The 25,874-nt window shown below is 40.9% G+C and overlaps 1 non-coding gene and 2 pseudogenes across 1 annotated transcript; 2 read left to right on the forward strand and 1 right to left on the reverse strand.

The window, feature by feature from the left end:
- Positions 1-210: 210 nt before the first annotated feature.
- Positions 211-1,129, reverse strand: LOC143386128 (ribonuclease H1 pseudogene; annotated as a pseudogene).
- A 6,181-nt stretch (positions 1,130-7,310) lies between these two features.
- On the forward strand, positions 7,311-10,364 carry LOC143386129 (ephexin-1-like; annotated as a pseudogene).
- Positions 10,365-14,956: 4,592 nt separating this feature from the next.
- LOC143386149 (small nucleolar RNA U13) lies at positions 14,957-15,058 on the forward strand. Its single transcript, XR_013089542.1, has one exon. It is a non-coding gene; the product is annotated as a small nucleolar RNA U13 (small nucleolar RNA).
- The last annotated feature ends 10,816 nt before the right edge of the window (positions 15,059-25,874 follow it).

Raw genomic sequence — 25,874 nt, forward strand, 5'->3', positions numbered from 1 at the left:
ATCACTTTAGCAGAGCACTTAAAGGCTGATTAGAGAGTATTCATCTTTTAGCCAATATTCTTATAAAAATCAAAGTGCAAAAATTTTGGGTCAGACTGCAATAAAACAAATGGAAATATACCAAACCTAATAAGCATAAAACTGATCTCAGAATTATTGAGTTTCAGATGTTTACTTTCCGACACACTTAAGCAGTTCTTATCAAGATGTTTATTGGACCCCACAAGAGCCACTGCTTGCCTTCTTCTGAGTACGCAAGTGACTCCTTTCAGTCTGTGAAAGCTCAGCCCCTTCTCTTGCCTGTCAGTCTATCAGCCTTTTCATTCTCCACAAATTGCAAAATACCATGGGCATGCATTGCACTGAATATTCATGCTACAGATGAGCTCCTGCAGCTTCACAAAGTCCTCCTTGTTGATCATCTTCTTTCCTGCACTCTTCCTCCACTGGTTCTTCTTCCAGCTTTGGACCCAGTTAGCGATGCCACACAGAGTAAATATGCTGTCTATATAGAACCAATTTATTCATGTTCTAAACCCTTGGTTTTTTTGATGGCTTTGCAGACTGCTTGAATTTCTGTTCTTAGGTTTGTCTGTCGCCTGGGAAGTCTAATGCCTACAATTAACAGGTGACTGGGCCCCAATAGACAACTATTCCTGCTCTTGCTCTCCTCTGCCCATTACTGGAGCAACAACCATAAGTGTAGAATCTGCCATCACAGATTCTCCCATATAAGAAAATGTGTCCTTGCCCATTTTAGGGGCTAGCTTTTCATTTTTTCTTGAGTATTTTGTGCTTTGCTCTCAATCTTTTTCCTTGAAGGGCTTCTGCAGCTGCTTGGTTACTTTCACTTGGGACACCTGGACATGAGTATTCTCCTGCTCTCCTGAACCATCTGGGTTGGCAGTTTCCAACAAAGGCACAGGCCACATATTCTGTGGCAAAGTTCTTAAAAACTGGCAAGAGGAAACCAATTCACTTATGCTCTGTGCTTATTCCAGGTAGGGAACAGGCCAGTCCTGAGGCCACTGAGCAGGTTTGGAACATCTGGAGCCTGCAAACAGTTGTGGCCACAGCATACTGTGTCCAAGGAGACTGTGCTGGCCAGAGGCAGCAGCATTCTCTGCATTGCTCAGCTGTGTGTGGCCCACTACATCATACTCCTGAGCTCCAACCCCTGGAGCTCATTTCCACAGGAGGCATGGAAGATGTATATTAATATGGATATATTAATATGGAGAACCAAAGAAGTGAAGTAGCACATCTAAAGGCTGCACAGTGGTGAAGGAGTAGCATATGGTTGAGAGTGGTGTTCAGATTGTGTAAATGAAAGCAAAAGTGAAGCATACAACTAGGAAGGTATTGTCACTTTGTCCTTGTATTTCAGGGAGCTATGGGGATTCACGATGGTTCCTTAAGATAACCATGACTATGTGGAGACACAGGAAGAATTTCTTTTCTGTGACACAAATATATGCTATTCAAACAGAATTTCTTGTGGCTCAACAATAAGGAAAACAGCAAGGCAGAAGGATATTAAGTAGGATTCCAGCAGAGACCGAAGGGCCTTACCAACAGAAAGTCACTCACTTAGTTCCCTTAGTGAAAATTTAGTGAACATTTAGTGGGTCAGGATCTCTTTAAGTATACAGACTCTTTTTGAATCACAAAATCATCCTACAAAAGCATTTAGCTTCTTTTCATCGTGCATCTTCAATTTCATTTTCTCATTAATCAATTATATTTATGACATTTAACCTCATAGATTTTCTTCCTCTCTTTGTTTTGTTTCATTTGTCAGGTTTTATGCTCAGCCACACTTCTGCAACTTTCCACTTGGTACTTTAATCAGGAGTGCATTATCTCTGAACCTACACTGATTTATTGCAGCCCAGGAACCTGAAAGGCATACCTACTGGAAACTCTTTAGTTCTTCTCAATGTATTGGCTTTCCACTTAAAGTATTAACAAGAGATAAATCCAGAAAATTGCAAAACTTCTACTATAATTCAGAAGGAGAAAAATGTTGAGCTATAACTGAAGCTGAGTCTTAATTTAACCACTTTGAACATCATTGCATTATCAGTATGTAAAAACAGGAAATGTTGAAAAATTTGAGAAGCAACATTTTCTTACTACATCTGATGGAGGTACAGACTTAAAAAGTAACACTAACCTTTCATGTGAAAGTGTACTAAGAATATAAGGATTGCAAAGCAACTAGAAAATGGTTCAAATTTATTTGATCTTTTTGTGGCATGGTTATGTGAACATACATTTCACTGAAAGGTCAAACTTGTAAATGTTCCACTGAATATTCTGCGCCTCAGTATCTAAAAATGTGACCTTTATCCTGTGTTTATTCAGCACAGGCAGAATACACTCTTAAAATATTAGGCTATTATCTTGATAGATTTCAGAGCTCATCTACTGGTAGTTGTCATATGCATATGTCTTTTGCTGAAAGATGCTAGTAAAAGATATTTTCCATAGTTCATGTAAAAGGAGCATATTCATAATTGATCAGCCATTTGGAAACTGGATAAATCATACCAGTTGCATTTATGAATCATGGAGTTTCTGCTTTACTTATAAAAATAGTAATTACTTCTTTTGAATAGGTGCATTGCAGTTCTAGTAGGTGAATTTATGTGTCTTTAAAATGTATTTCTATATTTCTTGTTTAAACTCTGAACTTCTTTTTCAATGAGACATATAAGTAGAAATCTTTTGAATAAATGACTTCTTCATTAGAACAGTTGGTAAGAAATCATATTTCTGTTTATCAAAGGACAGACACATCTATTATAGAAAGAGAAGAATGAACTTTGGAGTACACACTCACTTAACCCTGACTTGATCACTTTATTATTTAGGTTATATTCCCTAAACAGTCTATGAAATAATTTATTGAACTGTGTCACAAAGAAAATTGGAAGCCTTTGGAGATATTGCACAAGGGAAGAGTAATTATAGATATAGAATACTTCATAAAAATTAGAGAAGAAACTAAAAAGAGTAAAATACAATGAGATTCAAAAGAGATAAATGTATAGATAAACAACAGAGAGATATATGTATGTTTTATATATTTATATTTCAGAATTTATTTTTCAAAAAATATAGTTTTCATGATAATATTATTAATTAAAGCAGTTAGAGGAAGAAAAACCTGTTAAAATATAGATGACTATGTTCTATCATAAAAAGTCCTTCTCTCAGGAACAAGTTCTCAATTGTGAACTTGAACCTTGGAAAACTCATTTTACTTTTTAATCATAACTTCATTTTTTTTTTGCAAATGAGGTGATCACATTTCTATTCTATCAGTGATATATTTTTCTTGAATAACATAAAATTAGGAAATGTGGTGACATGACTTAGATACCTGGGGCAGTGATAAACCTGGCTTAAGATAATAAGTTAGAAATGAGACACACTTGAAAGAAAGATGCATATCCCCAAAGAGATCAACAGAAGGAAGACTGCTAGCAACCCTAGGTATGCATATTTGTACTTTCGTCAAGGAAAGTGGAGACTCAATAATAAATTTGAGGCCTGCAGAGATATCTTATTTTACTTGAAGGAATTCTTCCTTTGAATTGAGGTTTTGTAGAGACACTTGCCATTTAGTGTCCTGTAAGGAAGCCCTCATCCATTGATCTTTTACACACAGCAACTTCCTTTGTGAACAGATTACTGAACAAATCCACAAGGGATACAGATATAGTTCAGTGGTCGAGTAGTGATTGCCTGGCATGAACATCACCTTGGATTCAAACTTAGTACTACCAAAACAATAGAGAGAGAGAGAGAGAGAGAGAGAGAGAGAGAGAGAGAGAGAGAGGAGAGAGAGAGAAAGATAAAAGAAAAAAAAACTTCAGTAAGTTTTAATTATGTTATATATATATATCTGCATATCCTTGATAATCCTTTAAAAGATACTAGCAAGTTTATGTGAGGATAGAAAATTCAGAATCTGATCATCAGAAAAAAAATCATGTTAAAAAAAAAGAAAAACATGTCTTTTAATCTTCTGATATTATGTCTTCTCTATCAGGTCACATCAATTATAAAGCAGAAGGTTTCACACCTTATGTTAACCAGTATACAATATTACATACCAGGAAAGTTATATTGATTTAGTATTGAATGAGGATTTATGCCACCAGATAGTAGAAACAGTAATAGAAAGGGTTTCAGATTTTTCTCCAACTCCCTTTTTTATCCTGAGCACTAACTGGAACCCAGAATTCCACTAGAAACCATGCTGTGCTGGGGAATTGCTGGGCAATTGCTGCTTCTTTTCAAATCCACCTCACCTTTACCCAGTTATACTGCATCATAGCAAGTCAAATTTTCATTGCCTGGGTAGATTATTTTCTGTGTTATTGTTTTTCTGTGTAAATATTCAAGAATATCTGTATTTCCTTAATTGGAACCTCCTGGTGTTAAATGATTATTTGATCTTCTTGAAAAGAATCATTTAGGAAGCTCTTCATTTGAATCTAATTTTACTCTCACTGGATCTATATATAGTTGATCTCTTCCTTTGTTCAGTGGGACAACATGGTTTATAAAAATTTTAGTGAGCTAAGTAACTAGGCATTTTTGTTTTGTAGTCACATGGAAGGAAAAGATTCCTAAATCTAATTTTACCATCTATTATGCCTGTCAAATCTCCCACTAATTTTATTCACAAGTAGCTATATTTGGCTAGTTTGAATTATGCATATGAAACTATATTCCTGTTTTGATGTAATTTTTAAATTAAGTTTTAATTGTTTATTGTCATAAAAGGCCATAACAATTTAGGTATTTGTAGTCCATTGTTCTTTAAGCATAACTTATTCAAGATTAATTTGAATAATTTAAAATTATATAATTACTACTACTAGTAATTAATGAATTACTAAAGAGAATGGCTTCACATATTGTTCTTTTACAAAAGAATTTTTTCTTTCAAATGAGAAGGTAGATAGCAGATGACTGTGTTGGGTATAATTAGCTTTGATTCAACCTGTGGTTTTGCTTATATTTTCAGTGCATCTATAGATAGGAAAGAGTAATGGGAGGTTAAATATTGAAGATGAGGAGATAGGATTGAGATAACAAAGTTGTTTTCATCATGACAATACTACCTGACGTAACATATAATGCTTGGAACTTCAGTACAGTATATGTAGACTTTCATATAATATAGAATTAATGGATGATCAAAAAATCAATGTCTTTGAGAACTCAACACAGCTTCCTCATTGCAGCTGGCTTTATGTAGTGTCTGCTCAACCAGAAACTATAGCAACAAGGTCATTTAGAGTCTTACCAGTGCTCATTGCAAGAGCACAAAGTAATTAAGATTCTTGACTGTGAACAAGCAATCTCGAGAAGAATGCTATTGTTTTCTCCACTTGTTTCATTGCTATTTTTGTTAATTATGCCATATACTCTGCTTTAATCTTTTCCCCTGACATTGTTCAGTCACAAGCAACCAGCTTTGCTTCTGTTGCTTTTGATTTTTATTGTTTTTTTAATTGTAGGTGTACAATAAGGTGTACAATAATCAGATAAACATAGTGAACTGATTAGTGTAGGTAAGCTCATTAATGGCCTCTCTCTTCATTGCCCCTGGTGCTTTCCCTTTGCAAGATTTTTCTCTTCCTCCTAATTCTGCTGCTTAATGGACGTCTTTTAAAATATTTTCAGGAGTCACCATCCTCATAGGTTTATATTTCCAATTGTCCAGCACCATCATGGTCACCATTTTCCCTTTGGTTCTTTGAGTATAGTATGATCTTTCCTTAGGATACCAAAAAAAAAGTGTCTTCTTTCTTCATTTATTCTGTGTAGGGACCCCCAGCATATTGATTATATTTCTCTTTTCTGTCATTCCAGGTATAAATGAGGCAATCATAATCTAATAGTGTCTGAGAAGAACATTTATTCCTTGTATATCCTATGATTGATAGAATGATCAAAATCAAGCTTTGTGTACTTTTTTGTTTGACATAAAATATTTAAATAAGAGATTATTATTGACCAGTATAGATGTATGAGCAACTCAATTTTATTCACTGAAGGAGAGTGAAAAATCCTCTCTGGGAGTAAACAGAACAGATGGAATGAGGTCATTTGCATAAAAAGGAGAGGATTTGTGTTTAAGAGTGAAGTACTAATGAGGTTCCAGGAAAGGAATCAACACCAGGATTTATGGCCTCTAAGCTTGATGCTTGACCTTCTTCAGCTCCACTAGGTACAACTAGTCGATTTTGTCAATGTCTTGCTTATAGCTCTGGTTCTTCTTATCCCTTGGCTATCCAGAGTCAATAAGTACTATTTTCAGCCACTAAGGACACAGTTCATGCTCTGAATGGCAAACAGATATATTTATTAAGAGCATATCCTTTTCAGGGATTTTTATTTAAAGCCTTAAAGAAATAAGTAAAGCAGACATTTTTGGAGATGTGCTGTAATAAGCCATAGTACATATATGCAAAAATCTATTTGAAACCATCATATATCTGCTGTGTCTGCTCTTATATAAGAGGAGGGAGTAAGCAAAGAAAGAAGTTGCTTTTACAATTAAGTGATCAACTTAAAAGACAATTTGTATATAAAAAATATATCATAAGAACAAAAATGTATCTTAGAACCTGATTCTTAAACTTTTCACACCCCTCCATAAAAACAGAAAAGTTAGTTTCAGAGGAATATTTGAGTGTCTTTGTTCTGCATTATACTCTGGAGAATAAAACAAGAAATTTGAAATTGCACACAAAAACTTATCTAAAGTATGCTAAAATCTCAGCAGTGGCAAAATTCTTTACTATTGAAAGAGCTCTTCAATTATGACAATTTTCTACACACTTGGGTGAACTGGAAGGCCCTGATATCACCATGCCAAAATTTTCTGGAAAGCACTTTTACGTCAATTCCACATTTCACTCTATTTTTGAGAGAATAAACTCCATACAGCAGTATATAATTAGCCCTATGCAATGAGCCAAAGTACTCTCTCAATGATGCTTTTATCAAAATAAATGGGAAAAAAATGGATTAAGGGGTAATCTGAGGAACCTTCAGTTCTTTAATATTCCCTGAAGATAATTGGCTATAATCTATGACTGATAAAGAATGAAAGAATAAGGAGAGTAGTGAGGACAGACATTTCCAGAGATGCAAGACATCAGACATTATTTTACTTTCTCTGTGATCTGTGACACCCCTGCGGCCCCTCCCAGCCACCCTGCTAGGAGGCCTGGCCTCCTCTGCCACAGGCCTGCTCCCAGGTGGAATGAGACTCCACACCTATGGGAGGCCAGCCCTCGGGGAGGGTCTGCCCCAGGGCCACAGCTTCAGGTGTGGGCCAATGCGGGGCAGCTCAGTGTGCAGGCGTGCTCCCTCAGGGCTTCACACTCAGGCTAGCGTAAGAACTGGGTGGATGACCAGGGGACCGCCCTCCTCCTCCCTCCGCCCCTCACCCGCGTGTCTTCCTGTTCACCTCTTCCCTCTGAGCTGCCTGGACAGCTGCCTCGAAGCCCAGAGCTCTCACAGAACCCACGAGACCAATGTGGGAGGGATGCTCCATGAGCCGTGGGCCCAGGGCTCCTTCCTGGCCACCCGGCCAGCCTGCTCCCTCTGCAGCTGCCTCACCACTCCCACCAGGGTCCCCAGGGCTGGGGGTCACATTAACCCTCCCCACCCTGCTGCTGCTAACAAACCATGGCTTCCCTGAGACGCCTCAGTGCATTCTAGGGAGTGACTCCCCCTTTCTGCCTGGCTTTTTAAATGCACCCTGAGAGGAGGGCCTCCTGGGAGCTCCTCCTGTCGCAGGGCATTGGCCTGCTGGGAAGGCTGGGACCACACGCTGGGTGGATCTGCTCTGCTCTGCTCTGTGGTTGGGGCACCATCCTCTTCCCTGTGCCAGGAGTGAGATGAAGCGGTGGATGACCTCGCTGGCCCCCAACAGGAGAACCAAGTTTGTTTCCTTCACATCCCGGCTTCCGGGTGACTGCTGGCCTGGCAAGTGGCCACTGCGGGGGCTTTGTACTCGCTCCCTGGGCCACAGCTTCAGGCCTTGCACGGCGCAGGAGCTTAGCACCACCAAGGATGCCGACCCCAGCTTTGCCAGTGCTGGACGGTCAACATAAAGATAGCAATCACTGGGTCATAGGTGACAGGAACCACAGGGACACCAGGAGGAACCTGGGCCCAAACTCCAAGGCTCTTTGGGGGTTGCCAGTTATTTGGAAAGCATCTAAGACCCAAAGGTGCACGAGCCCAGCGCCTCACAGACTAGCCATGGCTCCTGGCTTTGACCTCTTGTCCTGAGCCCCCAAATCACCTCCAGGGCCACACCCTGGGGTGCCTTCTGAAGCTTCAGTTGAGCACCGCCTCACATTCGGAGGGTCCCTTCCTCCGGTGTTCTCTCCCAGAACTCCTGGCTAGTTGGGTGGTGTTGCCTTTGGAAGCAAGCCCCCCTCCCCCTCAGGTGAGCCCTGTCCGTGGCTGGGGAGTTCACAGTCCTGTATCAAGTGGGGCTCAGCCACCCACCAGCTGCAGGGCTGTCCCTGTCAGCCACTGCTTGCCGGGGTACAGGTGTGGGGCCGCGATGGGGACATGCCATCCCCCCTCTCCTCCCATCAGACTGCCCGCAGGCCCAGTGCATGCACCCGTATGTATGTGGCCCAGCAGCCTGATGAGCTGACACTGGAACTGGCTGACATCCTGAACATCCTGGAGAAGACGGAAGATGGTGAGGCCCCGGGGATCCCAGCCCTGCTTCTCTCTCAGCCCAAGGGGTTGTTTTCGGTGTCTACTTTCCTCCCCAAAGTGAGGTCCCACTTCACCCCTCCCAGCAAGCCCAGCCGGAGCAGGCATTCTGCGGCCCCCTGCCCTCGGACATCTGGCTTCAATCCTCCCATCACAGTGGAAGGGAGGTGAGCAGAAAGCCAAGCCCCAAGCCAGGCCTCCAGGGAAGCCTGTGACCACTAGCCTCGGGGCTCCCTGGGGGCCAGGACCCCCCCACACATACACACACAGAGATGACATCAGCACCAAATGAAGTTCCTTCCCAGACCCAGCAGAATTTAATTTTATTAAATTAATTTAATTATTTACAGTACTGAGCGTTGAACCCAGAGGCTGTCCACCACTGAGCCACATCACCAGCCCTTTTAAAACTTTTGAGACAGGGTCTCTCTAAGGCACTGAGAATCTCTCTAAGTTGCAGAGGCTGGCTTTGAAATTGCATTCTTCCTGGCTCAGGCTCTCTGTTGCTGGGATCACAGGCGTGGCCACTGTGCCTGGCTCCCCTTTCCCTGTTTCTCTGCCCAGGCCAGGCGACCAGCCCATCCCGGGAGGCCTCCTCCACTCAGGCCCCTTCTGGGCCCCATTCCAGATTCCTTCTTCAACTGAATACACACCTGCCCAAAGGTGACCTGCAGAGAGCATGCCCCAGGCCCCCCAGAGCTCGTGGAAATATGCCCCCATGCCCAGGTTGGGAGTGGGAGAAGGGGGCCGAGGAAGCAGTGGGGGAGATGGCCAGAGCACTGTGACTCAAGTGTTACCAGCTCAGAGGCCACTTTCAGCTGGCTATAGTGGCCTTTGGGAGGCTGAGGCTCTGAGAGGAACTGACCAATAAGAAGGTGACCTCCGGGTCCAGGCTTGGGGCATGGACTCCAGGGGGCCCCTTGGATGCCTCTCACTCTGGGGGCTCCTGGCCTCCTATGGGAGTGCTGAGGGGTCCAGAATGGGCTCCCGCATCAGTGTGGAGCTTGTGTCAGAGCCTGCAGCCTGGTCCTCTGCATTCGCCACCTGCCTTCCCAGCTCACCGGGATGAACCTGGCCTGAGCACTCGAGCCGGGTATGCCAAGCTGCTGCCCTCTGGGAAAGGCCAGCTGAACTCAGTCCCTCAGCTTTGCTCCCCACACAGACAGGAGCCTTAGCTGGGGGAGCTCCACCCAGGCCCCAGCTCCTGCCCCTGCCCCTGTGGAGTGCCTGACCCTACTGCCCCTCCTCCTCAGGGTGGATCTTTGGGGAGCGCCTGCATGACCAGGAGAGAGGCTGGTTCCCCAGATCCATGACTGAGGAGATTCTGAACCCCAAGATCCGCTCTCAGAACCTCAAGGAATGTATCCGTGTCCACAAGATGGATGACCCCCAGCGCAGCCAGAACAAGGACCTCAGGAAGCTGGGCAGCCGGAATCGGCAATGACCCCTGTCCCAGCACTAACCTGCACAAGGAGGGGTGGAGGAGCAGGCCTGGCTGGGACCCTGGCAGACAAGGAGGCCCTGGGAAAGGACAGACTGGCACCTCCCCAGGGGTGCAACAGGAGGTGCACATGCTGGTCCCTGCCCATGTGGTGAGTGTGCCAGTGTCCCCGCCCTCGTTCACTCACAGACTAGCAACAGCTGCCTCCCCTGAGTCTTCGTGAAGGAGTCACATTGTGAGCAGTACATACACCACCTCCCTCTCTTACCTCTTAGCAGGGTTGGGGGACAGGCATGCCTTGGGATCACTAGTGTCCCTGAGCCCGGCGTCCCTGGCAGGCCAGGTGGAGGGTAACAACTGTCAGGGTCTCCTGCACTGCACATTCCCTTCCCTACCTTGGAAGCCGTTAGAATCTACCAGGCACACCCAGGGGCTGCCTTTGCCTGACGGAGCTTGATGAGCAGCCCTTGGTCTCTGACTCACGGGACTGAGACCAGCCGCCTCTGTCCTCATTCCCCTGCCTCTGCTGCCTCCAGCTGCACAGCCAGGCCCTGCTTTGTGGCAGGCCTGCCCAAGCTTGGCTGGGGGCTCATGTTGCCTCTGGCTCCTTGATGGGCTGGATGTAACTTGTGTCTTCTGGCCTCTTAAGGAGCCTAGGTGTTTTATGGAATGAATTGGTCACTGCATCGTGTATGGTTATGGTTCTGAGAAAAGCAAATATCATTTTTTTGGCTGCATTAAAAGAAGCATCATGTATAAAATATAAGAGGCGAAGGTCTATCCTTTATTATCCGGGTGCACACAGGAAGGAGGCATTTGGTTCTAGCCCGGGAGATGGGAGCACCTTTCAAGGCCAGCAGGGAGAGGCATGTTCCAAAGGATCAAGTCTTCAAGTCCCTGAGGAGGCTTCCGGGGCAGGGGAGAGCAGCCAGGGTCAGGTCTCCAAATGGATGGGGATTTGAGCCTCCACTTGTGGAAGGAGGGAAGCACCTGTCAGAGGGAGTGGGGGACATCTTTACTGCATGGAATTGAGAAGAGCTTTGCAAGATCACAAGGGCAGTGAGGTGGTCCCCAGTTGGGGGGAACTCCCCACCTGACCCAAACACTAGTTTTAGACACTTCTTCAAGCCTTCAGTAGCAGCCAGTTACCAGGGGCTACAACCTTGTCCCTGGCCTGACTGGCCAGCAGAGCTACCTCATCCCCACCCCTGATTCTGTCCCCTGAGTGTCCATGGTGTATGCTGGGACCAGGAACACTCTGCCAGGATGAAGAACACTAGAACAGGCCTTGGAGTTAGAGCTAGTGGGACTTCCTAGCATCTTCCCACAGGCCACAGTGGGGGTCTTTGGCCTTTCTGAGACCTCAGACCCTTTGAGCATCCCTGGGAGCATGTGTCACCTGCAGCAATGTGGGCCAGCTGTGGGGCAGAGGGCCCTGGGTGCAGTAAAGAGATCTAGCTCTTGGGGCCTCTTGATGCACCCCCACTGGGAGCACCTGCACCAGGGTCCGCCAGGAGTGGGCGAGGGAGGGGGCCTCTTTCTGAGCCCTGGGGAAACAAACTCTTGTTCCTCCAGATGTATTAGTCTAACATTTGACTTTTTACAAATTTATTTAATTTTACAGAATCCAGACATGGAGAAAGTCATCACTGCCCTGATGTTTGGGGGCAGGGTAGAGAGTTATTTTGCCAAATCATTTTGGGTCTTGGTCCATGAAACACATCAATAAAGAGATTGTTTTATAATTACAGACAGGTTATAATGGGAAGACTGGAGTCCCTCTTACTAAAGCTCCCCAGCCTGGGTGTGGCAGAGCACTTACCTAGGTTATGCCAGACCCTGGGTTCAATTGGTGGCTTTGCAATTATGCAGAAATAAGAGGTTAAAAAACTTCCTGAGGCAAATCTAAGGTGGCTGCCCCTGTCTACTGTGTGTTCTGGTAGAACTAGGTGTGCACACATGCACTCCGGCTTAGGTGGGGGAAGAATGTGGCTAGCATACGCATCCTTACCTGCCATGTGACAAAATCCTTCACATTCCAGATGGGATGGAATGGGAGAGTGTGAGAGTTCATCAGAACATCTATTCAGAATGGTAAATCATTTTAAGACTGGTGAATTGCTATTTCTGAAATTTCCCATTTAATATTTTTGGGCTATAATTGATCACTTGTAACTAAAACCATGGAAACTGAAACAGATGGAGGACACATGCATTACTTACCAAACACAGAGCCTTCTTCTGGAACCCTGGCTGGGCTTGGAAGTTGACATTGTTTCCCCAAGATGTACTAAAGGTGGACTGTTCGGGGGCTTCTCCTCAGGTAATGGAGGAGGGAGAAAAGTCTGCCCCAATGGGTTTAAAAGACATAGTGAGGATTAAAAATGTATTCAAATAGTTTTTAGTATGAATTTTCTTCCAACCTCCAAATGGATATTTAATAGACATTGAACTGATTAATGACAATTCATTCAAAATGGATTAACTACACACAGAGTGAGATGCCTCCCTGCTACATGGAACTCTCTAGAGTTCCTGTACTCAGGCCTCATATTACCTTTGCTTCATTTTCCTCATGACTCCCATGACTCACGATTTCCATGACTCCCATCATTTCCAGGAAAACATTCCACTTTAACCTTATTTGTTCAAAATTTCAATCTGAAATTGATTCTTTTTATGTAAATTCATAAAGAAAACTTTAGGTCACCACTGATGTAATAGGTTGGATATACTAATTTTATTTTTTTTATAAACTCTAAAATAAATACATAGTTCTTAGGATGTAAATTTGTTTATGTAACATCTGGGATCACTTTGCGAAATTTACTTAATATGAAAAATCAATCTATTCCACTAAATTTCACCAGAAAATTTGTGTGCATGCACACATGCATGCACACACACACACACACACACACACACAAACACACAATTTTATTTCTTTTGTGGTATTTATTTTTCAAATAGGCGATTTGTTTTGCAAGTTTCTGCGAAACTCTGTTTCATGGGAGTACAACGTTGTAATGACTTTGGGGTCTTTTCCAGACACATTTTGCCCATTTTCTCCAACAGAGCTGGATCTGTAGCTTGTTTCAAGAGACCACAGTGTACAATCAATGAAGGAAGCTTGCATTGCAATTTCTTAGTGCTCCCAGTGCAAGGGTGATCTATCTGAGGAAGGAGAATTGCACACCCCCAGCAGTCCTGCAGGGGAAGTGTGAGTTGTGTTGTTCACCTGTTGGCACATCTGAATGGCATTTTGTGCTAGTTAACAGTTTCACATGCCTTGCTCACTCACAAGCCTCACTTTTTTGCAGGCAAGTGTGGTCACTGTGTCTTCCCCTATTCATCAAGCTGCCTGCATGGCCTCCCTGATGCTGCTCACAGGCACTGGAGAAGACACAATCCCTGCCAGGTGGAGTGCCCTGGGATTCTGTGAGGATGTGGAGAACTGGGCCCATAAGCATTAACTGAGTGCCAGTTAGGAGGAGAGGAGACCTCTGGGTTTGTGTGCTCACTCAGTTCAATGATCTGGCACATCATTCAGTACATCACTGTGACCTAGGTGTGCCCCATGTCACCTCCCAAATATGTGTCAAAGTCTGAATTTGTTATTTATATTCTCCAAATTGTTTGTGGGTTAATTGGAATGACTTTTGATATTGCCTGATGATTTTGATACAGATTTTTCAGTGTTTTAGTGTGGAAGAAGCAGGCTACGTCACCCACCCTGAGTCTGAAGGCTGTTTCACAAGGTACAGATGACATCCTGGATAAGAGATAATCCAGTGCTTCAGGTCTCCTAGTCAGCTAGTACAGTAACAAGCATAGAGATATTCTCCAAAAATTAAGTTTATTCTGGAAAAACATTGCAATGAGAACATGCATGTGATAATAAACCATGTGTATAATAAAAGCATGGTGATGCATGCCTGTATTCCCAGGGCCAGGAGGATTGCAAGTTCAAGGCCAACCTCAGCCACTTAGTGAGACCCTAGTAACTAAGACTCAGTTTCCTAATTAAAATTAAAAAGGAATGGGGATGTGACTCAGTGGTAAAAGCCCTCTGGGTTCCATCTCCAGGAAGATTGCATGAAGAATATCAATATTGCATGAATAAACCAATATTCATCAAGAATCCTAAAAGTGTCATTACCTGAGGTTAGGTGGGCAGTTGTTGGACAGTTCTTACAGAAGTGTTTTGTGAGCAAGGTTGTGATGGCTTTGTGCAAGGGGATGGTTCTGGCAGTCTCTTGTAACAGTTCTTGTTAACAGGCAAATGCAGGTGACATTGCCTCCATTACCACCTCCCTGATTAATTTACATTTTGTTCAAGCTTAACCCAAGAGGCTCCATTTTAATTCTGACAACTTTAACATAAAGTAAATGAGGAGAGTTAGGGAACCTCTCCCTGTGACTCCATTTTATCACCTGCAAAATGTGGAGGAGAGAAGCTACTTTATTTCAAGGTAATTTTCCCATATTAAGTAAGGTAACATGCAAAGTGTAGAACAGCATTTCTCAGCAGTGGCCCATAAAATGCCAGTCAAAAGCCTACTGAGCTATGATTTTTACACAATATTCAATTTTTAGCCTAAAGTTTTTGGGGTCTCAGGATGTTGTACTTTATCTTGCAAAACAACTTGGATTTCCCTTTTGGAGTTCCAAATTATACAATATTGTAATTTGCCATTCTCATATCACAGTCTTATTTGACATAAATTAACTAACAAAAGCATGATCCCTTGGCTGTTCTTATGTACAATGCATGTTTTAATGCCATTGTGTGAGATTTGCCTCCCTCAAACTTTGTTGCAGTGTGAGCACATTATCAGTCTGATGTGAAAAATGGAGAAGAACTCTCACCTTTACCTTGGCCAACCCTTGTAGGAAAAACACAAATTTTAATAAATGCTATTTGTGGGGAAGCTGTCTTGGTGTATCTTTAATAAGGGTCTGCGTCCTACTGGGATGGACCATCAGGTAAGAGGCCCTGGCTCTGGGCAAGTGGTCCTCTTGTGACAAAGTGTAGGGTCAGGCCACTTCATTGCCCTCTTTTGGGGCTCATTAGTATGACACTGAAATGCCCCATTCCGTTTTCCCACTAATGTTCCCTATGAGGACATATTCTTAGGCATGCTCTTCTCTCTGGACCAGAGGACTCCAAATGTATGCTTCAAATGACCACTTTCCACCCAGCCCACAACTCTGCATGTCGACCAAAGAATCTCTAAAAGGTATAGTCAACAAACCAGACTCACTGTTCACTGTTGCCATGGTTTGAACCCTCAGCATCCCCCAAAGAACCAGGTGTTAAAATCTTAATCTGCAGGGTGTCACTATTGGGAATTGGTGTAAACTAAGGAGTGAGGCCTCATGGGAAATTTTGGCTCAGAGGGTGTGCCTTCAAAGGGGATTATAAGATGTCAGTTTCTTTCTTTTGACTCAGCATCCAGATGAATAATCTGCTCTGCTATGCACTCCCCACCATGATGTGCCACTTTGCCACAGGCCCTAAGTAGCCAGGCCAACTGACCATGAACTCAAATCCCCAAAACTGTGAGACAAAATAAACCTTTCTTATTTTCCATAGGTTGATTAACTCAGGTATTTGTTATAGTGGCAGAACAACTATCCCTTACCTGTCAATCTATGCACAGTATCCCTTTTCTGGGTTGCTTCCTCTCCAAATAGGAGTCACCCTTGACACTTCTTTATTTTGCAAACAATTCCAGAATCCAACCACCATGAATAGTGGAAACCACATTCAAATCTCAGCCATCAAATCTGTTCTGTCTCCTGTTTTCTCTCGTGATCCCCTTTTGCTATGTCTATATGCAGCAGCAGAGTATGTTTTGATCATAGATTCTATACTACAATCATACCAATGGTTACTCATCTTGAGAATTAAAATCCACAGTCCTTACAGTGACATAGACTGCTCTGGTCTGGAGAAGGTTTGTGTGTTGGAAGCTTGACACCTAGTGTTATGATGTTGGGAGTTGGTGAAACCTTTAAGAAGTGGGGCCTAATGCAAGGTAATTAGCTCATGGGGTTTCATCCTTGGTCTTCCAGAGTGAGTTAGTGCCTGTGAGAGCAAGCTGTAATGAGGAGCAAGCCAGGCTGCTGAATACTTCTGGCTTCCTATCTCACCATATGATCTTTCCCTCTCCATGTGCTCCCATCATTGGTGTGGTGGAACCAGAAAGCCGTTACCAGAGCTGAGCAGAAGCAATACCACACCCTTCAATCTCTAGAACTAAAAACTAATAAACCTTTTTTTTAAATAAAGTGTTCAACCTCCAGTATTTTGTTAAAATAACCAAAAAAAAAAAAAAAAAAAAAAAAAAAGGACTAACAGAATTCCTGAACCTCACGTAGAGAATTAGTTACTCTGCTGGACAATTACCCTATGGAAAGAGAGTTCCTGATAGCCCAAGCCATATTGGATGTTCCAGCTGCAGATTCTATTACCCAGTCCAGATGAGAGCAGCCCAGATTTCTGAGTCATGGCAAATACTCCGTTGTTCTTACTCATGAATTTAGAGCTTTTGGTTGCACAGGAATGGAAGATTGAGACAATACTACTTATAAGAACTGAGGATACTATAAAATGCATAAAAGGAAAAAAATACAATTACTAATCAAAATGCATGTACTAAGACAGGATCAGATGAATTGTTGAGGAAGTTACGTAGGGAAATTGAGAAGAGAAAAACTAATAAATCCTAAAGGAAATTCAACTCATAGAAAGACTTGTGGTTGCATCCCAAATGTCTGCATGTGGTGCTCAGCTTCGTGCACTAAAATCGAATGAGATGTGATCAACTATGAGAGCCAGGGTCCAGAAGGTAAACAATGACTGTAATTGGACTACTACAGTATTTCTACACTGAGTATGTGTGCTGATGTGGACTGTTGGAAGCCAGGTGAGACTGTTTCTGGAAGATTTCATCTTGTGGTGATTTGGTGAAAAATGTCCTTTTATCTTTTTCTTTTTTTGTGAAATATAAGACACAATCAGAAAAAATATTTATCACAAAGTAAATACCTGTGTAATCAGGACCTAATTTGAGAGGATAATATTGCTACTTCCAGGACCTGTCCCTAAAAGTAGCCATTATCCCAATTACGAAAATAACTTCCTTGTTTTCCCTTAGCAACTAAATAGTAGAGTTTCCTTTTGCTGGATTTTGCTCATTTTATATTAATGGAATTACACAGTGAGTGTTCTGGTGTTAGTGCTCACTGCTTAGCTGGTGATCATTCCTACCTAGCACTATTCCTTATGAGTAGATCTGTTATTCATGTACGTTTGGATCATTTTTCAGTTTGGGGCTGTCACAAGCACTATTGCAATGAATACTATTGTTCATTGTCCCTTGATACACACCTCTGTGCATTCTGTTAAAGATGTAGCCAGGGGTCAATTTGCGGGGTCCTGCCTTATTCACAACTTTGGTATTATTAAATTGTGCCAATCTGTCTTCCCAAGGGTTTTTTTTTTTTTCTGTAGTGTGTGATAGTTCTACCAATTCACACCTCACTGAAGTTGAGGGTCTATCTTTTCCATTTTGACCTTTCTGAGATATGCAGACCTAATTCATTGTGATTTTAATTTAATTTTCCTTTATTATCTATTTTTTGGTCCTTTGAAGTCTCCTGCTCAGTTTTCTATTTGGTTGTCATTTTCTTAATTAATTTGTAGAAATCCATTGGATGTTAAACGTGCAACAATACAGTCATGTGCCACTTAATGATAGGGATGTTCAGGGGAATATGTCCTTAGTTGACTCTGTCATTTTGCAAACATCATCAAATATATTTACAGCAACCTAGACCATATGTAGCCTATTATACACTTTGTCTATATGGTGTTTGTTTGTGTTTGTGTGTGGGGGGTGGTGGGTGGTATAGCATATTGCTTTCAGAACCATGAGAAACAAAACAACATAACACAAGATTACATCATGCACAAGAGAAAATAATACTATCAATAGATTTGATAAACTAGGCTTGGTGGTGTACATCTGTAATCCCAGCAGCTTGGGAGGCTGAGGCAGGAGGATCACAAGTTCAAAGCCAGCCTCAGCAACTTAGCAGGGTACTAAGCAACTAAGCAAGATTCTATATCAAATTTTTTAAAAGGCTGGGGATATGGTTCAGTGATTAAGTACCTTGGGTTCAATTTTTTGCACCAAAAAAAGATACATGGTAAATGCAAGGTGCATGAGGTGGCTGTCAATCAGTTTGTAGCACAGCATACACTTAGACACTAATTTATTTTAAGTTAAACTCCAAAATAATGATAAAAGCATAACATCATAAATACATAAGCCAACAACAGTCATTTATTATCAATAATTACTGTACATAATTATAGGTGCCCTACTTTTAAATGACTATCATTGTGGCAGGTTTTGTTTATGTCAGTACTGCCACAGTGTAATGCATGAGCAGTGTATTCTGCTACCATGTTGGGATTCTATGACTGGCTAGAAGAAATTTTCCAGTATAGTTCTATAGTAATACCACTGCATATGTGGTCCATCATTGACCAACATGTCACTAGGGGACACACAACTAGATTTCCTTCTGCTATATGGCTTACCTTTGTCATTTTTCTGGTTTCTTTTCATTACTTGAGGGTGTTAGAATTATTATAGAACAATTTATCAAGACTTCTCCTTTATGGATTTTACTCAATGTTTAGTCTTTCTGTAACTCATGTTATATTTTTTATTTTTTTTTAATTTGCTGTAGCTAGTTGTACATGACAGTAGAATGCATTTTGGTACATCATACATAAATAGAGTATGATTTCTCATTGTTCTGTTTGTACATGATGTAGAGTTACACAAGACATGTAATCATATATGTACATAGGGTCATAATATCTTAATCATTCTACTATCCTTCCTAACCCCATACTTCCTCCTTTCTGTCTAATCCAAAGTAAAACTACTCTTACCTAGCTCCTCCACCCAATCACTTATCATGAATTAGCATCCACATATCCAAGAAAACATTTAGCCTTTGGTTCTTTGGGACTGACATCTTGAACTCAGCATAATATTCTACAGCTCCATCCATTTATCTGCAAATGCCATAATTTCATTCTTCATTAAGGGTGAGAAATATTCCATTGTGTGTATGTATTACATTTATTTTATCCATTCATCTGTTGAAAGGCATCTAGGTTGGTTCCATAGTTTAGATATTGTGAATTAAGCTGCCATAAATATTAATGTGACTGCATCACTGTTGTATGCTAATTTTAAGTTCTTTGGGTATAAAATGAAAAGTAGAATAACTGGGTCAAAAGGTGGTTCCATTCCAAGTTTTTTTAGCAATCTTAATACTGTTTTCCAGAGTGGTTGCACCAATTGGCAGTCTCACCAGCAGCATATGAGTGTATCATTTTTCCTGACATCTTTGCCAACATTTATTATTGATTTTATTCTTCATGATTGCCATTGTGTCTGGAGAGAGCAGAAACCTCAGTTTAGTTTTGATTTGCACTTCTGTAATTGTTAGAGATGTTGAATATTTTTTATATTTGTTGATTGATTGTATTTCTTTTTCTGTGAATTGTCTGTTCAGTTCCTTTGCCCATTTATTGAGGGTAATTTGTATTTATGGTGTTGAATTTTTTAGGTTCTTTGTATATTCTGGAGATTAATGCTCTATCTGAGGTGCATGTGTTAGAGATTTTCTTCCATTCTTTAGGCTCTCTCTTCATGTTATGAATGATTTTATTTCCTGTGAAGAAGCATTTATGTTTGATTCCATTCCATTTATTGATTCCTGATTTTACTTCTAGTTCTTTAAGGGTGTTGGTAAGAAAGTCAGTTACTAAGCCATACATGGAGATTTAAACACATATATCAAATTATGTAGAGACATTAATGAACAAGGGCAAGTCTTGGCAGCTGCAGTACAACAGTCTTTAGATGCCAGGCTGAAAACATGCTACAACTGTGAACAAACAGGACATTTTAAAAGAAATTTCCCCATAGGAGGAGGGTTTAACAAAGCTAGGTATTAAAGAGTAGAATACCGGGTATTTGCCCACTATGCCATAGACGGAGATATTGGGCTAATGAATGCCATTCTCAAGCCATAATAGAGGATACTCCGCTATCAAAAAACTGACAAGGACCAGGTGTTTACCCAGGATATCATGGAGAAAAGCATAAGACTCCAGGGAGATTCAGGTGGGATCTCTATTTGGGGTCTCGCAGGTTAAAATCAAATTTGGCTGAACAAGCCTCCTATATGGAAGCTTTAAGGAAGAGGATACTTATGAACTTATGCCATTCAGTAGTAGAATTCTATTCCTTGTTATTGCATAACTGATGTCCCTAAACATTTCCTTATCAGTTATCATTTAAGGACAACTCAGGACCCTGAAAGACAATTGACATTTCTTGCCTTCTGATCCCCTCAATTTTCAAATTCAGGAAAATGGCCTTGATTTTCTTCTCATACTTGAAATATTTCTATATTTATATCACCAAATAAAACTCTACATTAAAGGCCTGTGTGATTAGATTAGGCTTATGCAGGTTACCTGCCTTCAATGTTACTAACATTTACTTGTTTCCCTTAACCTGCAATTATATCCACCATCTCCCTGGGTTTCCAATGGTTTCTTCCTAGTACCACATAAATTAAAGTTCAAAATCTCATTGAATTTTATCCAATCAAGAGTTCAAAACTCATTACTTAATCATCAAAATCAGATTTGGCTAAAGCTCCTGAGTATAATCCATTAATACAACTGCTAGGTCACAGTGTCTCTCCACCTGTGAACCTACAAAACTAGAGGTGAAGTGCATGCCTCCAATATTCTCAACAAGGTGGTGAAGATTATAAAAGCTACAGATATTCCAGTCTAAATATGAGGGAGATGGAAGGTAAAAGGCAGTCACCTGTCCAAACCAGTTTCAAAAACCAGTTGAGCAAAGTGAAGAAGGTTTCAGGGCCTAAGAATCTCTATATGGGTAGCTCTAAGCTTTCATCTTCAATTTATGGTTTCTTGATTCAGATCTTAGAGTCACACTTCAGTTTTCTCAAAAGAATAATAGTTTTGATGATGAGCAATTTTATCTTCTAGTTTTCTGATTAGCATGAAATCAGATAGAATAGAATTCTGTATATACACTATGTATTCTCCTAGGAACATATATCTATGATAAAGGTTAATTTATAAATTAGGCACAATAGAAGATGAATACCACCAGTTAATAACAAACTAGAACAAGTGTAACTGAATTCTACACTAAAAGTTATGTGAATGTGGCCTCTCTGCCTCTCTCAGTGTCTTGTTCTCTCTAAAACATCTTACTCTTTAACTTAAAAAAGGCAATTCACCACTCTCATTTAGCCTATCTGAAGGTTCAGCATTGCTACCCTTGCATTCAGGGCCATTATAAAATAAATAAGCTTTACTGGAACTACCCTTGCATTCAGGGCCATTATAAAATAAAATAAAGTTACTTGAACATAAAGATTAGATCACATGTCATATTATCTAATAATAGACATAGTTACTGAGTGACTAATGAATGAGTAGCATATACAGCATGTACCCTCTGAACAAAGGGATGATTATCACCCTGTATGAGAGAGTGAGACATTTCATCATACCATTCAGAATGGTGCAGGATTTAAAATTTATGAATTGCTTATTTCAAAATCTTTCATTTGCTATTTTGGGATTGCAGTTTATTTCAAGTAACTGAAACTATAAACAGCAAAACCACATATAAAGAAGAATTAGTGTAGATATTCCATTTATTACAAGATGTGGCAGTATTTCTGCTGATAAATTCTTTTCAAGAGGCTTGTGGATATAAAGTGCATTTTTTTCTGGATTTCACTCCATTAGACAACAATTTGCACACAAAATCTTTTACTCATAATCCCTTCTCTCTTCAGCAAAATGATTGAAGGACAATGTCCTCAAGCTTCTCAGAGGTCCTCTTGCTTGATCTGTGAGTAATACTTTAATCTCTTGGAGAGTTGTTTACATAGACTTTTAAGCTTTTCATGGTTTTAACAAAGAGCTAAACAGCCACATCCTCTATGCCACACTTCTACCATCCAATTCTAATTGTCACATTTTCTTTGATCATCTGGAAAGGCTGAGACCTTTGATATTTCTTCTCTCTTCTATAACATTATACCACAAATTGTAAGAAAAAATCAAGCTGTGCCTTCAACACTTTCTTGGAAATTCCCTTAGCTACGTATATACAGGTGTGTGGCTTATGAATTCTGCTTTACACATAACTGTGGGACAAAATTTCACTAAATTTTCTGCAATACGTTCTTCTTTGGTCTCACCAGTGGTATCCTCAATGTCCAGAATCCTAACAACAAGTCCAAAATGTTTGAGTTTTCTCTAAGGTGATTCAGGTTGCCTCTTTCTTCTGTGACTTTATTGAATGTTATTTAACATCCATGTTTCAATCAACCATCCAAATTATTAAAGTCCTTTAGCCCACATAATGCATTAGTCCACACCTTATTAGTGAGCCTAGGGAAATGAATTCAGACTGAACCAATTTTAAGTTGCTTTCACCTTAATGCTATGCCCTTAAGACCCATTTCTATATTCCCAGGTTCCTGTTAGTGTCAACAGGGAGCTGCACACATTGTATACCATGTCTTGTACCTTGTCCTTTAGGGCCTGCTGGGACTTGAGACCAGTTATAGGTCTATGTGTCCTGAGGAGAATCAACAGTGCCTACAGGGCCACAATCTCAGCAGGGATTGTCTTCAGACAAAAGGGATAATCTCAGATGAAGGGAATAAGCCATGTCTACTGTTATATTAAGGACTTTCACTTATTGATGGCCCAGGACAATTCACAGGGTTCTATATATAGTTACACTCACTGCTGATAGCTTGCTTCAAACAGATACAAAGCAAAGTCAACAAAGGAAAAAGTTATAGGGGCAGAGCCTAGAGGAAGCCACATATAAGTTTCCAAGAATCCTTTCCCCATGGAGTCACCCAGGGTGCACATACCTCTTTCAGCACAGAGATGTAACAACATAAGCCAAACATCATCTACTGGGGAGCAGAGACTTGTGACCAGGGTCTTTATTAGTGTCTCTGTCAAACACTCTGTCTAGCACACACCAAAACTCAGAAGGAAAACCCATCTCAGCAGAAACCAACTTGTTTGCATGAACAGGTTAGGAAGTGGCATGAGACATCTTTGTTCTTTAAGGAATGAGGGAAACATCCTCAAATCCAAGTTCTCAGAAGCCCACCAAAGGTTAACATCATCAGCATTCCTTTCTAAAGACAATGGTCTTCAGGCCTTGCTAACCTTTCCTACAAAATTGTCAATGAAAATGGCAGTAGAATTTAAGGATTTGAGGTCCCTAGCTTCTTTGCATCTGTTCCTATGTCCTCATTTAAATCTTCCAAATCCCATCCCTTCCCAGTATTCTCACTATTAAAATGACAGGTTATGAGGTTAGAAATTTAATTTGCATTGTGAGTCAGCCATCGAAGAATAAAACATGGGGTTTGGGTGGCTGTTGTAACAATTGTTCCTAACAACTTTGGCATTTGTTAAGAAGAAAACAAAGTTGCCATAGTTACACCTTCAAAATAAGTTCCCCTCATCTCACAAGAATTTTGAATATCCATTTGAATTTTTACATAGATGGAGAAAACTGCCTCTAGTGTCCTGAGCTTATTACCCAATTCTTCACATGTAAATACAAAAAATATTTTACATGGGTTTAAAATGCATCAACATTTCTCAGAATACATCTGTTGTGTAAGAGGGGGAAGTGGTTTTCCATTTTGCTTAGACCTTCACCAAAATTGGTTCATTATTTAAGAAAATCACATTCCTGATGACAAAACTAATTATGATACTTGAGTCACAAACTAACACCCATGTCATCAGCCTGGACTAAAAATGATTTTTTTTGTGTGTGTTATTTCAAAATGTCAAATATAGAAACAAAAATTTTCATTTGAACATTTATTTTCTTCTATTGATTCAAGTTCAAACTTAATTAAAGAAGGTACAAATAATCAGGTGTACACCTTCTGCCCAGCTCACTTAGGTGTGAACACTTACGAGTGTGCTCTTTAGTTTCTTGAAGGTTGGAAGCTCTTGATAGACATATCCACTGCAGAAGAATCCAAGTCTGAATGTCAAAGGGAAACCTTCAATGTGGAGGTCTCATGATATTGCAAAAGGGGGACACCAGCAGGATTCCACACTATACTTTGGAGGAATGAATTTGAAACCAAAAATAAAATAAAAATTTACCATTTTCTGCAAACAAAAATCTCTTGCAATGGATTGAAGATGACAAATCTCACTCTCTACAGTTGAATTTCCACTTCAAGCAGTGAGAAGATACAAACAGGCCAGGACCCATTCTAGTATGGAGGCAGGGGATCCTCTGAGTAAAATCCCTTACATCCAGCCCTTCTCCAAAATGACTCCACCCCCAACAGTCATGCACTTTTCAAGGGAAATACAGTATGTGTGTGTGTATTTCCTCATCTAAGAATTTAAAATGTTTTAAACTACAGCAGAAATTTAATAGTTTGCCATTTATTATGTAATAAATTACTTAAAAATTATATAGGTGTTGAGAATTCTCCTACTTACCTCATTCCCCATAAGACCTGTTATTATGCAAAAATCTCATAATAGTAATTTTTAGAAATAGTATTCTGCATTGTAAGAGAATCCATCACTTAGTGTTGTGTTCTAATTTGTTGTTCAATTATGAATTATTTTTCTTCTACTTCTCCATATTTTAGCCATGTATATAAATAATGTGTGTGTGTGTGTGTGTGTGTGTGTGTGTGTGTGTGTGTGTGTGTGATATCTATCTATGCCATTGATGATCTATGTATTTATCATCTATGAATTTCATCACAGGATAGTGAAGGGGGCATAAAAATGATGTGTTTTAAAAGGAGGAAACTAGAAACAGGCATGAGAAACCCAGGTGCAGTGACACTGAGGCCAACCACACAGGGCAGCAAATACCTTGTGCTGGATATAAGACACCCCTATATTAGTATTTAGTGCTCCCTACAAATTTCTCACATTTAGCAGCTTTGGAAAATCATCCTTTGTCACCATTTACATTTCCCATGGGCCAATAACTGGGTCAGGGAGCCGAAGGTAGCTCGTTTCAGCTCCTTGGTCCTGGGCACCTCTTCCAGTGACTTAAAGCACAGTCAGGGGCTACATGGAGGCCATTCTCTTGGGGTCCATGCTGGCTGTTTTGTTTGGGGTATAATTCCTGCATTAGGCTTCTCCTGTGACCTGAGCTTCCTTACAACAAAGTGGCTTGGTTCTAAGAACATGCACCCCAGAAAGCCAGGCAGAAGCCATATTGCCCTATTTGGTCTCCCTTGAAAGTTTCACAGCACAATTTTCCTTGCATTCTATGGATCAGGGCAGTTCACCAGGGTGTGAGAATGGGACTTTCTCTCTTCTTATTTTGGGAGGTCAGCTCAGCAGTGTAGGAAGAGCTTGTAGGATGAAATGCAAATTTGTATGACCAATCGTCTGCAAAATACAATCTGCCCCAGCAGATAAGTAATCAATGTTTATCTTGAAAGAAAGAGTTTTGGAAATTCCTTGAAGAGTGTAGCT

This window comes from Callospermophilus lateralis, unplaced genomic scaffold, assembly GCF_048772815.1.
Source record: "Callospermophilus lateralis isolate mCalLat2 unplaced genomic scaffold, mCalLat2.hap1 Scaffold_113, whole genome shotgun sequence".
NCBI lineage: Eukaryota > Metazoa > Chordata > Mammalia > Rodentia > Sciuridae > Callospermophilus > Callospermophilus lateralis.